This window comes from Camellia sinensis, chromosome 13 (genome assembly GCF_055761805.1).
Source record: "Camellia sinensis isolate YWXY chromosome 13, ASM5576180v1, whole genome shotgun sequence".
NCBI classification, from domain to species: domain Eukaryota; kingdom Viridiplantae; phylum Streptophyta; class Magnoliopsida; order Ericales; family Theaceae; genus Camellia; species Camellia sinensis.
In genome coordinates this window covers 56,131,905-56,146,030 of record NC_138973.1, presented here as the reverse complement: position 1 = coordinate 56,146,030, position 14,126 = coordinate 56,131,905, and the positions used below count along the sequence as shown (strand labels likewise).

The 14,126-nt window shown below is 35.0% G+C and overlaps 1 pseudogene across 1 annotated transcript; it reads left to right on the top strand.

Annotated features, from left to right (window-relative positions):
• Positions 1-6,146: 6,146 nt before the first annotated feature.
• On the top strand, positions 6,147-9,113 carry LOC114256547 (pentatricopeptide repeat-containing protein At4g16835, mitochondrial-like; annotated as a pseudogene). The gene has a single exon (XR_014348876.1). The product of XR_014348876.1 is annotated as a pentatricopeptide repeat-containing protein At4g16835, mitochondrial-like (transcript).
• The last annotated feature ends 5,013 nt before the right edge of the window (positions 9,114-14,126 follow it).

Sequence of the window (14,126 nt, the reverse complement as noted above, 5' to 3'; positions counted from 1 at the left end):
TGGTTTGATTTGGATTGGTAGAATTCTAGGAATTGTTGAAAGATGAAGATAAAGATGAAAATGATGAAGAAGAAGTTGTGGGTGATTATTTTTTATTTTTTGAGATGTTGAGATTTTTTGAATTTCTGATTTTGATTTTTTATTGTTGGATTTCAATTTAGTAATACTTTTTTGAGATTGGTAATGTGTCTCATATACAAATGATGTGAATGTTTATATCATTAATCGGTATTAATATTCACATTAGAAAATTGTCATTGTGTTGTCGATTGGTGTTCATATTTACACACCTATATAATATTGAATGGTGAATGTGTTTTCACTGTGTTCATTACCACTGTGACAAGGTGATGTTAAGGTTCACATCAGTATTGACGCGACAGTCACAGTTGGTGACGATATTCAGTGATGTTGTTTTGTTTCCATTTTTATTTCCATTTATGTTTCTAGTTTTACTTTGTGTGGACTTCTTCGAAAATTTGAGAGATGGGTGTTGGAATTATGAGGAGTAAGATCTCTGGTATAGTAATGAAGCTTTCTTTGTAGAGAGGGGAGGTGGGTTTGGTTTGATTTGAATTGGTAGAATTCTAGGAATTGTTGAAGATGAAGATAAAGTTGAAGATGATGAAGAAGAAGATGTGGGTGATGATTTTTTATTTTTTGATATGCTGAGATTTTTTGGATTTCTGATTTTGTTGCTGCTATTGATTTTGATTTTTTATTGTTGGATTTCAATTTAGTAATAATTTTTTGAGATTGGTAATGTGTCTTATATACAAATGATGTGAATGTTCATATCATTAATCAATGTTAATATTCACATTAGAAAATTGTCATTGTATTGTCAATCGGTGTTCATATTTACACACTTATATAATCTTGAATGGTGAATATGTTTTCACTATGTTTATTACCACTGTGACAAGGTAATGTTAACGTTCACATCAGCATTGGTGCGACAGTCACAGTCAGTGACGAGTTTCAACAATGTTGTTTTGTTTCCATTTCTATTTCTATTTATGTTTCTAGTTTTACTCTGGGTAGACTTCTTTGAAAGTTTGAGAGATGGGTGTTGGAATTATGAGAAGTAAGGTCTCTGGTACAGTAATGGGGCTTTCTTTGTAGGGAGGGGAGGTGGGTTTGGTTTGATTTGATTTGAATTGGTAGAATTCTAGGAATTGTTGAAGATGAAGATAAAGATGAAAATGATGAAGAAGAAGATATGGGTGATGATTTTTTATTTTTTGATATGTTGAGATTTTTTGGATTTTTGATTTTGTTACTGCTATTGGTTTTGATTTTTTATTGTTGGATTTCAATTTAGTAATAAATTTTTGAGACTGGTAATGTGTTTCATATACAAATGATGTGAATGTTCATATCATTAATTAGTGTTAATATTCACATTAATTTGAAATAGAAAATTGTCATTGTGTTGTCGAACGGTGTTCATATTTACACACCTATTTAATCTTGAATGGTGTATATGTTTTCACTGTGTTCATTACCACTGTGACAAAATGATTTTAAGGTTCACATCAAAATTGGCGCGATAGTCACAGTCGATGACGAGCTTTAGTGATGTTGTTTTGTTTCCATTTCTATTTCTATTTATGTTTCTAGTTTTACTCTGCGTGGACTTCTGTGAAAGTTTGAAAGATGGGTGTTGGAATTATGAGGAGTAAAGTCTCTGATATAGTAATAGGGCTTTCTTTGTAGAGAGGGGAGGTGGGGTTTGGATTGGTAGAATTCTAGGAATTGTTGAAGATGAAGATAAAGATGAAGATGATGAAGAAGAAGATGTGGGTGATGATTTTTTATTTTTTGATATGATGAGATTTTTTGGATTTCTGATTTTGTTGCTGCTATTGATTTTGATTTTTTACTGTTGGATTTCAATTTAGTAATAATTTTTTGAGATTGTTAATATGTCTCACATATAAATGATGTGAATGTTCATATTATTAATCAGTGTTAATATTCACATTAGTTTGAAATATAAAATTGTCATTGTGTTGTCGATTGGTGTTCATATTTACACCCCTAAATAATCTTGAATGGTGAATATGTTTTCACTGTATTCATTAATACTGTGATAAGGTGATGTTAAGGTTCACATCAATATTGCATTAAATCACACAACCACAAGTCTCAATTTTTATTTTGGATACAAACATAATGTAAATGTTTACACTGGAACATACAAATGTGAAAGTTCGCATGAATTTTGGAATATAGATAAAACCATGGTTTCAAAGTGTTAATTATCATTATGGAATGGTGATATTAAAAATCACATCAAAATTGCATTGCCCAAAAATCACATTAAGCCAATGATTATGTGTACACAATTGTAAACCAACTGAAGTAATGTGAATGTTCACATTGATCTTATAATCTCCAAAAATATGACAATATCAACATTGCAATAACCACAAACCATCTCTATGTGTACACAAACATGAAGTATACGTTTATGCACAATCAAATTATTAATGTGAGTGTTAACATCATGAATAAAATATCATATAAATTAGTTTAGTCACATGAAACTAATAGTTATGTGTACATAATTATAAAGCAACAGAAACCAACGTGAATATTAGAATTGACATTGTAATAGCAAATATTATGATAACATACCAGTGTACCTTATTAGGCACAACCAAAATAATTAATTCTGGTTGTTTTGTTCAATCAATACATATTCCAATATTTTTACAAAATTGAAAAGGATGTGAAGTTTGCATCCACTGGTAGTAGATACATTGGTTTTGTACGTAAATCATGGATTTTGTATTGGAAAAAACTATAATATTCACATCAATAATAGTTTTTGGCATGCTTGTATGCTTTCAACGTGCGCACAATGGCATCATCAAACTTAATGCATTTGGTGTGGTCGATCTTAGCGTTCATTAATGGATCAAATAATATTCAAAATGGAGTTTGCCTCAAGCAGTTCAACTGAGCCTCTGAGAACTTGGTGCTTGTTATCAATTTAATTAAGCCTGTAATATTTGATTGGTGGTAGTTAACACAACGCATGTCGATGTGGGTGCTCCTCTCTGTCGGCACGTACATCGTCTTTGACATGATAATCCTCTCTATTCCTCTTTGTTTCTAAATTTAAGAAAACATCTTTTATATAGACATGCACATTAGTGAGTGTCTATATGAACATTCAAATTGTTAACATCACAAAACAGTTAAACTTAAACCAATAATTAAGGTTCACATCAAAATCGAACTACAATTAGAAGACACTTTATTAGTTGGAGGTTAGCTTGATGTGAATGTTCACAATATATCATACAAATGGGTAGATCCACAACAATCATGTAACAAATTTATTCACAACATGGGCCACTAAGACATCACCAACATATCATTGATTTCAAAGTACATCATATTGATAAGAACATAATTTCTCAACACAAAGGAAACATTTACATACTATCTCAACAGTAACATTCACATAACTATCTCAACAGTAACATTCACATAACCATATTGACCAAACCCATGTAAGAATTATTTTAGCAATAAGAATAATGTGAATGTTCACACTTACATTCACATGAGCCATATTGTGAATAATGTTAAACTTTAGAAAAATCTAATTAAGCCATAATTATAGCAACACAAAACCATTATGTTTAAAATAAAATGGCTTGTATAGTGTCAACATGCACAGAAATACATTGAACAATATGAATATTCACACAAATTACTGAGAGTATAAAAATAAGAATAAACCTCATAATCAAACACCATATATGATATGAATGTTCACAGCCATGAACAGGGGGGTGATTAATTTAAGCCGATTGTGAATGTTCACATCAGAATAACATACACCAACAATAATAATAACAACAACTAAAACAAGTGAGTTGGTCCACAATGGTGTTTTCCATGTGAATGTTCACTACCATTAATAACAATAGCAATTGTTACCGTAATTTTTTTCATGAAAAAAATCATATAATTGGGAGTGAGGGGTTCACATTCAATCATGAATAGTATTAATAACAATAATCACACGATTAAAGGAATAACAACAATAATATGAGCGTCCACACATTATATGAATAAAATCAAGGGATATGTGTAGAAATCCACATTGGTGCAAATTCAAGAAGAGTTTTAGGGTTTGTATAGAAAATAGGTGATGGATACTTACGTTTGGTGACCATTTCGATGGTTTGGCTACCATAGGTGGTCGGCAATGGTGATTCTGGCGAAGATGGAGACGCCAATGGCGATTTCGGCGAAGAACGGTGCAAAGACGATGAACATAGCGATGAGACAATGAGAGAGAAAATAGGGGATTGATGACTAGGGTTTAGGGTTTTGAAAGGTTGAGAGATCTTCTTCACGATTTTTTGGAAAAGAGAGAGAGAGAGAGAGAGAGAGAGAGAGACTGTTATTTGGTTCAAAGATGATGAACGTGGGTTTTGGCTTGAGGGGTTTTTGGTCTTTATATAATGAGTAGGACCTAATGGAATAATCTAAAACATTTTGAGTTGTATAGAATAGAACTCTTAGAAAGAGGATTTACTAAAAAAACTCCCTTATTAAATATATACATATATATTTGAGAATATATAAAATAGTTATATTAAAATAAAAGCAAATAATATATAGATTATAAAAAGAAAAAAGAAGATCCTAAATGACCAAATAAACAACCTAATAAGAATTACAAAAATAAATAAATAAATAAATTTTAAAACAGTTACGATTCAGAAAAAATCACCAATATTCTCACACGTGGTTTGAAAAAGTTAAATATGTATCAAATCGAGTAAAGACTCAACACATTTATAATAGAATAAAAGTGAAAAAATTAACGATATTTAATTGTTCATGGAGAGTTGCTATATATCAGCTGATAAATTTCATTCAGCTCCTATGTGGGTACACGCGCACTTGTGGGATATAGAGCAATTTTTGAGTATAAAAAATTTATTTACAAATATAATTTTATATTATATATAATTCATGATAATATTTTTAAAATTATAAATCATAATCATAATTATTTTAATTTAAAATAATAAATTATCAAAAAAGAAAAAAGAGAGACTTATTTACAAGTCCTTTTTCAGACACTTATGTTATGCTAAGTCCTGCGTAATTTCTTATATAGTCTCAAGTCTTATTTAAATAGGAATGCATTTCACAAGATCCTACATAAACGTAACGTAATGTGACATCTACATAAACGTAACGTAACGTGACACCCAAATAAACATAACGTGACGTGACACCTACATAAATGTAACGTAAGGTGACACCTACATAAATGTAACGTGATGTGTCATGTTACGTTTCGCAAACTTAATGAGTTTTTATTTTCTTAAATTGAATGTGAAAATGTTGCTGCTTTATGTTGGTGTCACGCTACGTTTCATATAAATATGATCTATGGTAACATTCAATTTCCTATATAAGAAATTGAATATTGCCATAGATCATAAGTGTCACGTTACGTTTATGTAGATATGATCTATGACAACATTCAATTTCCTATAGGTGTCACGTTACGTTTATGTAAGTGTCACGTTACGTTACGTTTATGTAGATATGTCACGTTACGTTTATGTATGTGTCACGTTACGTATAGGTGTCACGTTACGTTTATGTAGGTATCACGTTACGCTACGTTTATATAGATAGGATTTATGGTAACATTTAATTTCCTATATATGGTTTTACTATTATTTATGATATTAACAACTAATATTGTGGGTAAATGTATCAACAAACTTCTCACAGGACTTATGGGAACATAAGTTTTTTAGTAGGATCATATGTAGCATAAGTCTCCTTAATAGGACTTATAAATAATTTTCCCAAGAAAAAATGTCATTTGTATATTAAAAAAAGAAAAAAAGAAAAAGGAAAGATTATGATACACACTCTTCAAATGCTGTGTATGTATCATATGCATTACCGAAGAAAATATTATAACTTCATATTTTTTAAGTCATAACTAAAAAAAAAAAAAAGTCATAACCCAACATAAATAAAGAAGAAAGTTAATTATAAGTAAAGAAGATAATAACGTAATTAAAAGATGTATATAAGAGGTGAGTGATAGAATTCTCCAAAAAAAAATACGAGCATCATGATTTTAGAGCAAGGTCTTTGTATGTCCTACATGTGGAAACAGGACATGAAACCTGGTGTCATTCATAGGTTTGGTGAACAACACATTTGTCCAACTCTGTCAAATTGTATTTATAAGCTTATTTAAGTAATTTATTCAAATGCATGGAGTAATATCTACCCTCTTTCTTTCTCCTTCCAACCATGACAAATGTTTCATTATAATCTTAAACGCTGGAGAAACCATCATCCATTCGTTGACCTTCCTCGGAATTTTCCAACAATCCAAACACCAAACCCATTCCTTCTCCTCTTCCAGAATCCAAAACCCAGATGCCAACTCCATCACAGAACCACTTCCCACCACTTGTTCTTCACAATCAACACAGGAAACACATGTTTCAAACAATGCTACACCCTCTGGTGGATCTAAATTCACTGATGTAATTTCGTCGAACAAGATGATCACCAACTACATTCGGTCCGGTGATCTAGATTCAGCCCTCAGAGTGATTGAAAACATGACAGTTAGAACCACAATTACATGGAATTCAATCTGGGTTTTCAAAAAAAACCCGGGAAAGTTAGAGAAGGCCGCCAATTGTTTGATAGAATTTCTGAACCAGACACTGTTTCTTTGAACACAATGTTAGCTTGTTATTTACGTAATTCTGATATTGGGTCTGCAAGGACTTTCTTTGATCAAATTCCCAACAAAGACAGTGCGTCGTGGAATACCATGATATTGGGTTTTTCTCATAATGGGATGATGAAGGAAGCCCGAGAGTAGTTTTCAACGATGCTGATGAAAAATAGTGTCTCTTGGAATGCAATGTTATCAGGTTATGTTGAGTCAGGGGATTTGGATTCGGCATTGGAGTTATTTTGGGCAGCTCAGGTTAAGAGTGTGATCGCACGGTCTGCAATGATAACTGGGCATATGAAATTTGGAAAGGTTGAATTGGCTGAGAAATTTTTTAAACAGATGCCGGTGAAGAATTAGGTAACATGGAATGCAGTGATTTCAGGTTATGTTGAAAATTGCCAACCGGAGGATGCATTGAAGCTATTTAGGACAATGGTGGAATTGGGAGTCAAGCCAAATCCATCAAGCTTGAGTAGTGTTCTATTGGGTTGTAGCAATTTATCTGCTATGAAGTTGGATAAGCAAATTCATCAGCTTACGTGCAAATCTGTTTTGTGTTTGGATACAACCGTTGTGACCTCATTGATTAGCATGTATTGCAAGTGTGGAGATTTAAATGATCCGTGGAAATTGTTCCTTGAGATGCCACGTAGAGACGTCGTCACGTGGAATGCCATGATTTCTGGGTATGCCCAACACGGGGCAGGTGAAAAGTCTCGAAGTTTGTTTGATGAGATAAGACATGAGGGAATCAAACCAGACTGGATTACCTATGTTGGAGTTTTATCGGCTTGTAATCATGCAGGATTGGTAGACCTTGGGATTCAATATTTCGATACAATGTCAAAGGATTATGGGGTTGAAGCTAAGCGAGATCATTATACGTGTATGGTTGACCTTCTTGGTCGAGCTGGTAAACTAATCGAAGCTGTGGATTTGATAAAGAAAATGCCTTTCAAACCACACAAAGCCATATTCAGGACCCTTTGAGGTGCTTGTAGGATCCACAAGAACTTGGACCTTGCCGAGTTTGCTGCCAAGAACTTGCTTGATCTTGACCCTATGAGTGCAGCCGGTTATGTTCAACTTGCTAATGTCTATGCTGCAATGAACAGATGGGACAATGTTGCTAGAGTTCGACGATCAATGAAGGAAAATAAGGTGATTAAAATACCCGGGTATAGTTGGATTGAGGTGAAGAGTGTGGTTCACAAGTTCAGATCAGGAGATAAGAGTTCACCCAGAATTGAAATTGATACGTGAAAAATTGAACGAGGTGGAGAAGAAAATGAAGTTGGAAGGCTATGTGCCGGATCTTGACTTTGCATTGCACGATGTTGGGGAGGAGCAGAAGGAGAAGCTACTCTTATGGCACAGCAAGAAACTTGCAATTGCTTATGGGTTGATCCGGATACTGTTAGGGACTCCAATTCAAGTGTTTAAAAACTTACGAGTGTGCGGTGATTGCCATCGCGCCACCATGTACATATCAGCAATAGAAAGGAGGAAAATCATTGTGAGAGACACTACAAGGTTTCATCATTTCAAGAATGGGATTTGCTCTTGTGGTGATTATTGGCGAAACCCGAAAATTGAATTTATTTCCTGAAATTTTATGGGAAAGAGGAATTAGAATGAAGTAAGTTTCATTGAGAACGCTCCACTAATTTGGCATTAATGCGGGGGAAATGAAGGTTTCCTCAACGTTTGGTTTGAACACCCTTTTTGCCCATTCATGGGCATGCATTTGATATGTCAGGGAGGTCATCCAACAATGGAAAGTTGCATCACCCAGTCTGACACAAAGCTCAATGTTATAGCAAGGCAGTTTGCAAGCCTTTTACTGGAGCCCAAATGGAATTTGAAAGAGAACCAAACCTGCAAACCTTCAGTTTTTTTCCTGCAACTCAGCAAGATTTTCATTGCTACAGTGAGTATTATTTACAACAAACTTTATGGTGCTGCACCTATCACAGTACACAAGCAATTTGGTTGTACAATTCAACTATCACCTTCTTGTTGGAAAATACAAACCCAACTCAACAACAAAGATCCAGAAGTCTGAAGAAGAAAGAAGAAGAATTGAGAAAGAGGAATGAAGATTGGAGAAGGTAGGAGAAGCTTCATGGAAGCCCTCCATTGTTGACCGTCAAAAGCTTCACCATGAAGCAAATATGAAAAACATGGGAATTGAGCTGGTTACAGCTCACAGCCATCATATTCACACCTGAATGGAAACCTATAAATAGATGATTTAGCATGTAGTATTAAATCAATTCAAATTGTAAAAGAGATCCTAGATGTATCCAAATTTGTTTTAGAAATAAAAAACAAAGTGTTTGTTCTTCAATTAAATTCTCAAAAAATACATTGGGATCCCATTCCCATATCCCATCACTTGTATAGCTAATTAAGAAAATCTGCCATTAGTTATTTGCCTTGTTCCATTCCTGAATAATAAGTCACATCAATCAGTGGCTCTACATTCTTGCCTTGGTTTCTAAGAAGGGTTATGGTCCGCATCGATGATTTGATTTGTTTATATTTTAGGTCACTTAGTGTTGATCATCTACAAAAAAAATTAAATTGATCTAGCCGCATGATTTTATCATTATTTATCTCCAAAAAATAGACTGTCTACTTTCAAAATCATATTTTGCGTCTATTTTTTTTGAAGATAATTATAATAAAATCATGTGGCTATCAGATCAATCTGATTTTGTTCGTAATTAATTTACCACCTAGTGACCTAAAAAATGAATAGATCAAATCATCAAAGAGAAACCTATAATAAGCCCAACGAGCCCGGATAACACAGTCCTATCTACATGGTTGACTAGAGCCTTGTAGATTCCTATTTCATATTTGATTTTTTACAAAACAATCCATTAAAGTTATTCATTAGTTCTGAAACACTGTTTCATGTGCATATGGTATTCTTAATCAAAGAGAATGCACAAAATAAATTAAATAGGACCAACTTTATAATAAATTGGATAAGACCAACTTTATCTCCCATCCAACCGATCATTTGAAATACTACCTGCATTGAGAGAAGATTATAGAACCTAATATGCCTTTTCTAACACTAAAAATCCCTTAAAATTATTTATTAGAGCTATATTTTCACATAGCATTGGCTCATAAAATAACAACAAAACATAGATAGGAATACAAAAAAATGAAGAGAGGAGTTGCCTAATCAAGCCTGTGTCTTCATGTCTCATGAAGCTAAAGAAAAAGAAGTACTAGTGCTAGTGGGAATAAGAACTTCAGCATATCCTTCTAGCATTTGTATCACCATCTTCATTGTAGGCCTTTTCAAAGGGTCCTCTTGTATACAATAGAGTGCCGTCATGACCCATCCTCGCAGCATCGTGATATCACTCATGGCAGCTTCATCATTGTCTACCAAAGTATCTAGTCTGCCTCCCATATAACAGTCATAAGCCCAATCTGTTAGTATTGCCTTTTCTTCCCCACACTCTATCGCCACACTCTTTCTACAACAAATGATCTCCAACAACACCACCAAAACTATAGACATCCACTTTAATTGTCACAGGTGCATTCTTGATGTTAAGACTACTGAGAATAAACAAGCTCAAGCTCAATCATCACAGCTCAAGTCAGACACCACAGCTTCCTCATAGCTCAAGCCATAGTACGTGGCGTCCTTTGCTAAGGCTAGTTAGACAGTTAGACAGTTAGATGAGTTGTTTGAACTCTAGTTAAAGTGTAACTATAGTTAGTCAATTAGTTAGTTAGTTAGACTTTTATCTTTATAAATATAGTGTAAATATCTGTAGATGGATTCATTGAATAAAGAATCAAGTTCTTCTTTATGGTATCAGAGCATATGAAACTCTAACGAGTACTGATCCTCATATCTCATATCTTCAAAGATCTTCTAATATCTTCAACGATCTTTAAAGCTCAAGCTTTCTTCATGGAAAATCTGTCATCGTCACCATCAATTCCTTCTAATCTTTCTTTGCTCATCTCCAATCTCAGTTCCTTCGTGAATGTGAAATTAGATTCTACAGACTATATAGCTTGGAGGAATCAATTGCAGAACATATTGCGTGCAACAAATCTCATTAGTTTTGTGGATGGATCACAGGTTTGTCCTTCATCTGTGATAATTGATTCTGCGAATCAGGAGGTCTCAAATCCTGAGTATGAAAAATGGATGTGCATTGATGCTCATCTCCTCAGTTGCATCACAGCTACTTTGTCTCCAGTCATCTTCACTTCAGTTTTTCATTGTAAAACAAGCTGTGAGGTATGGGTTGCTCTTCAATCTCAATTTACTTCTCTTTCTCGGTCTCATATTCATCAACTCAAGAACAACATGAATTGCCTCACCAAGAAAGGATTAACCATGGGTACCTATCTCACTGAGTTTAAGACTATAGCAGATCAACTTGCTTTGGCTTGTGCACCTGTTGATGATGAAGACATTGTTTTATACATCTTAAATGGCCTTCCAGACGAGTACAATGCTTTTAAGACCACTATTCGTGCTAGATCTGGTTATATTTCTCTTGACACATTGTGTTCCTTACTTTCTTCTGAAGAAATTCATATTGAACATGCTACTAAACAGTCTCATACTCCTGAGCTTCCTTTTGCCTATGCTGCCACAACAAAACCTTACTCCAATTAAGGTGGATCTGCTAGAGGCTGAGGGTTCAGAAGTGGCCGATATTCTCGAGGTGCTCGTAGAGGAGGAAGGCAGCACTTCTTCAATTCTCCTTCCATATATTAACAATTCCCAACTATTTCTGGTTCTGTGTGTCAGATTTGTGGCAAACAAAATCATACTGCCTTAAATTGTTGGCATCGAATGGACCAAGGTTTTCAGGCTTTCACCAGGCCATCCACACCTAAAGCCTATATGGCTTCTACTCCATCTTCTTCTTCTTAGAATTCCTCTCCTACCTGGTATGTGGATTCTGTAGCTACTAGTCATATCACCAATGACTTAAATCATCTCTCCAATTATCAACCTTATCATGGCAATGATCAAGTTACAATTGGTGATGGTTCTACTCTTCCTATTCAACACATTGGTAATGGACTCTTCCCTACTCCTTCTCTTCCACATTGGCTTCATAATATTCTCCATGTCCTTCATATTTCCTCCAATCTTCTTTCTGTGCATAAATTAGCCTCAGATAATAATTGTTCCATTACTTTTGATGCTCATGGTTTTCTTGTTCAGGACAAGGTTACCAAGAACATGCTATATAGAGGTCATCATTCTTAAGGTCTATACCTTGCTCCATTATCTTCTCATGCTCAATCTACTTCTATGGCTTCTACAGCTGTTCCACCTCAGTCCTGTTTTAGTACCATAGCTGCTCCTGCCTCTGTCCCTGGTTCAGCAGACAATTCCAGTCCCAATTGGCATCTCAGACTTGGTCATCCCTCGTCTAAGAAGCTTCAGTACATTGTTAACACTTCTCATTTGTCTTCACCTACTTCATTTGGTTTATGTATTGATTGTTGTGTTTCTAAGACACATAGATTACCATTTAGTTTGTCTAATTCTACTGTTAATAAGCCTTTAGCTCTTATTCACTTCGATGTTTGGGGTCCTTTTTCTGCCTCTCTATCTGGTTACAAGTACTATGTAGTTTTCATAGATGATTTTAGCAAGTTTACTTGGCTATTTCCTCTGTATTACAAAAGTGAGGTGTTCTCTAAATTTCTTGAATTCAAAGTGTTGGTTGAAAATCAATTTTCTACATCTCTTAAGATTCTTCGCAGTGATAATGGAGGTGAATACTTATCCACAGAATTTCAAACTTTTCTTAAAAATAAAGGCATTTTGCATCATCTTATATGTCCTCACACTCCAGCTCAAAATGGAATGGCTGAATGTAAGCACAGGCATCTCATTGAGATTACCATTTCCTTAATGCATCATGCTTCTCTCCCTTTGCATCTCTGGTTTGAAGCTCTAGCTACGGCAGTAGTGCTCATTAATCGACTACCTACTGCTAAACTTAACTTTCTCACTCATTTTGAATTTTTGTTTCACACTTCTCCAGACTATTCTTTTCTCAGAACTTTTGGTTGTCGATGTTTTCCTTGGTTAAGACCCTATACTCAGCACAAGCTTCAACCTAGGTCTAGTCCTTGTGTTTTCATTGGTTATCATCCATCAGTCAAAGGTTATAGATGCCTTGATCTTATTTCTGGTCACATCTATCTCCCTAGACATGTGCTCTTTGATGAAAATTGCTTTCCATTTTCCTCTTCTTCTGCTGTTTTTCCAGCCTCAGCTCCCTCTGTTGCTCAATTGCATTCTTTTTTCTGGTCTTCTCCTGTTTCTGCTGTGTCTACCTCTGCAGCACCTGCTGTTCTAGCTGTGTCTCTCCCATCTGCTGCCACAGCTTCTTCTGCTGTGTCTGTCCCATTTGCTGCCACAGTTTCTCCTAATATCTCTGCTGCTGTTCCTATTGGTTCTGTCTTGCCACAGCCTGCTACTGCTGCTATTCCTACTGGTTTTGTCTTGCCACAGCCTCCTATTGCTGCTCCAATTTCAGCTCTTTTCTCTGTAGCCTCTCCTTTTATAGATCCTATTTCTTCTCCACCTCCCATTCCTATTTTTTCTCTTCATATTGACTTACCCTTGTTACTATCTGCTCCATCTTCTTCATTGAACTTTCACTCTAAGATCACAAGATCTAAATCTGCTTCTCTTCCTCATCTTGCTCATCTTTCTCATATTCCTACTGAGCCTACTTCCTATAAGGAAGCTGATGATTGGACTACAGCTATGAAAGAAGAATTTTAGGCTCTTCAATCCTAACAGACCTGGTCTCTGGTTGATCTTCCTCCCCATAAAAATGGCATTGGTTGCAAGTGGGTGTATAGAATTAAAAAGAACTCTGATAGTTCTATTGCTAGATACAAGGCCCGGCTGGTTGCCATAGGCTATTTACAAGAAGAAGGCCTAGACTATCAAGACACCTTCAGTCCTGTTGCCAAACAACCTACAATTCGCATTCTTCTCTGCCTTGCTCCGCATTTTGGTTGGCCCATCAAACAAATGGATGTCTCTAATGCTTTTCTCGATGGTGTTCTTCATGAGGAAGTATATATGACTCAACCTCCAGGTTTTATTGCAGCTTCTCATCCTACCAAAGTCTGTAAGTTGCATAAAGCACTATATGGTCTTAAACAGGCACCTCGGGCATGGTTCTCCACTTTTTCTACTTTTCTCTGGTCTCAAGATTTTCTTGCAAGCCATTGTGATTCCTCTCTGTTTGTCAAAAAGACTGCTTCTTCTATCACTATTCTCCTCATCTATGTAGCTGACATTTTGCTCACTGGTAATGATCAAACTTAG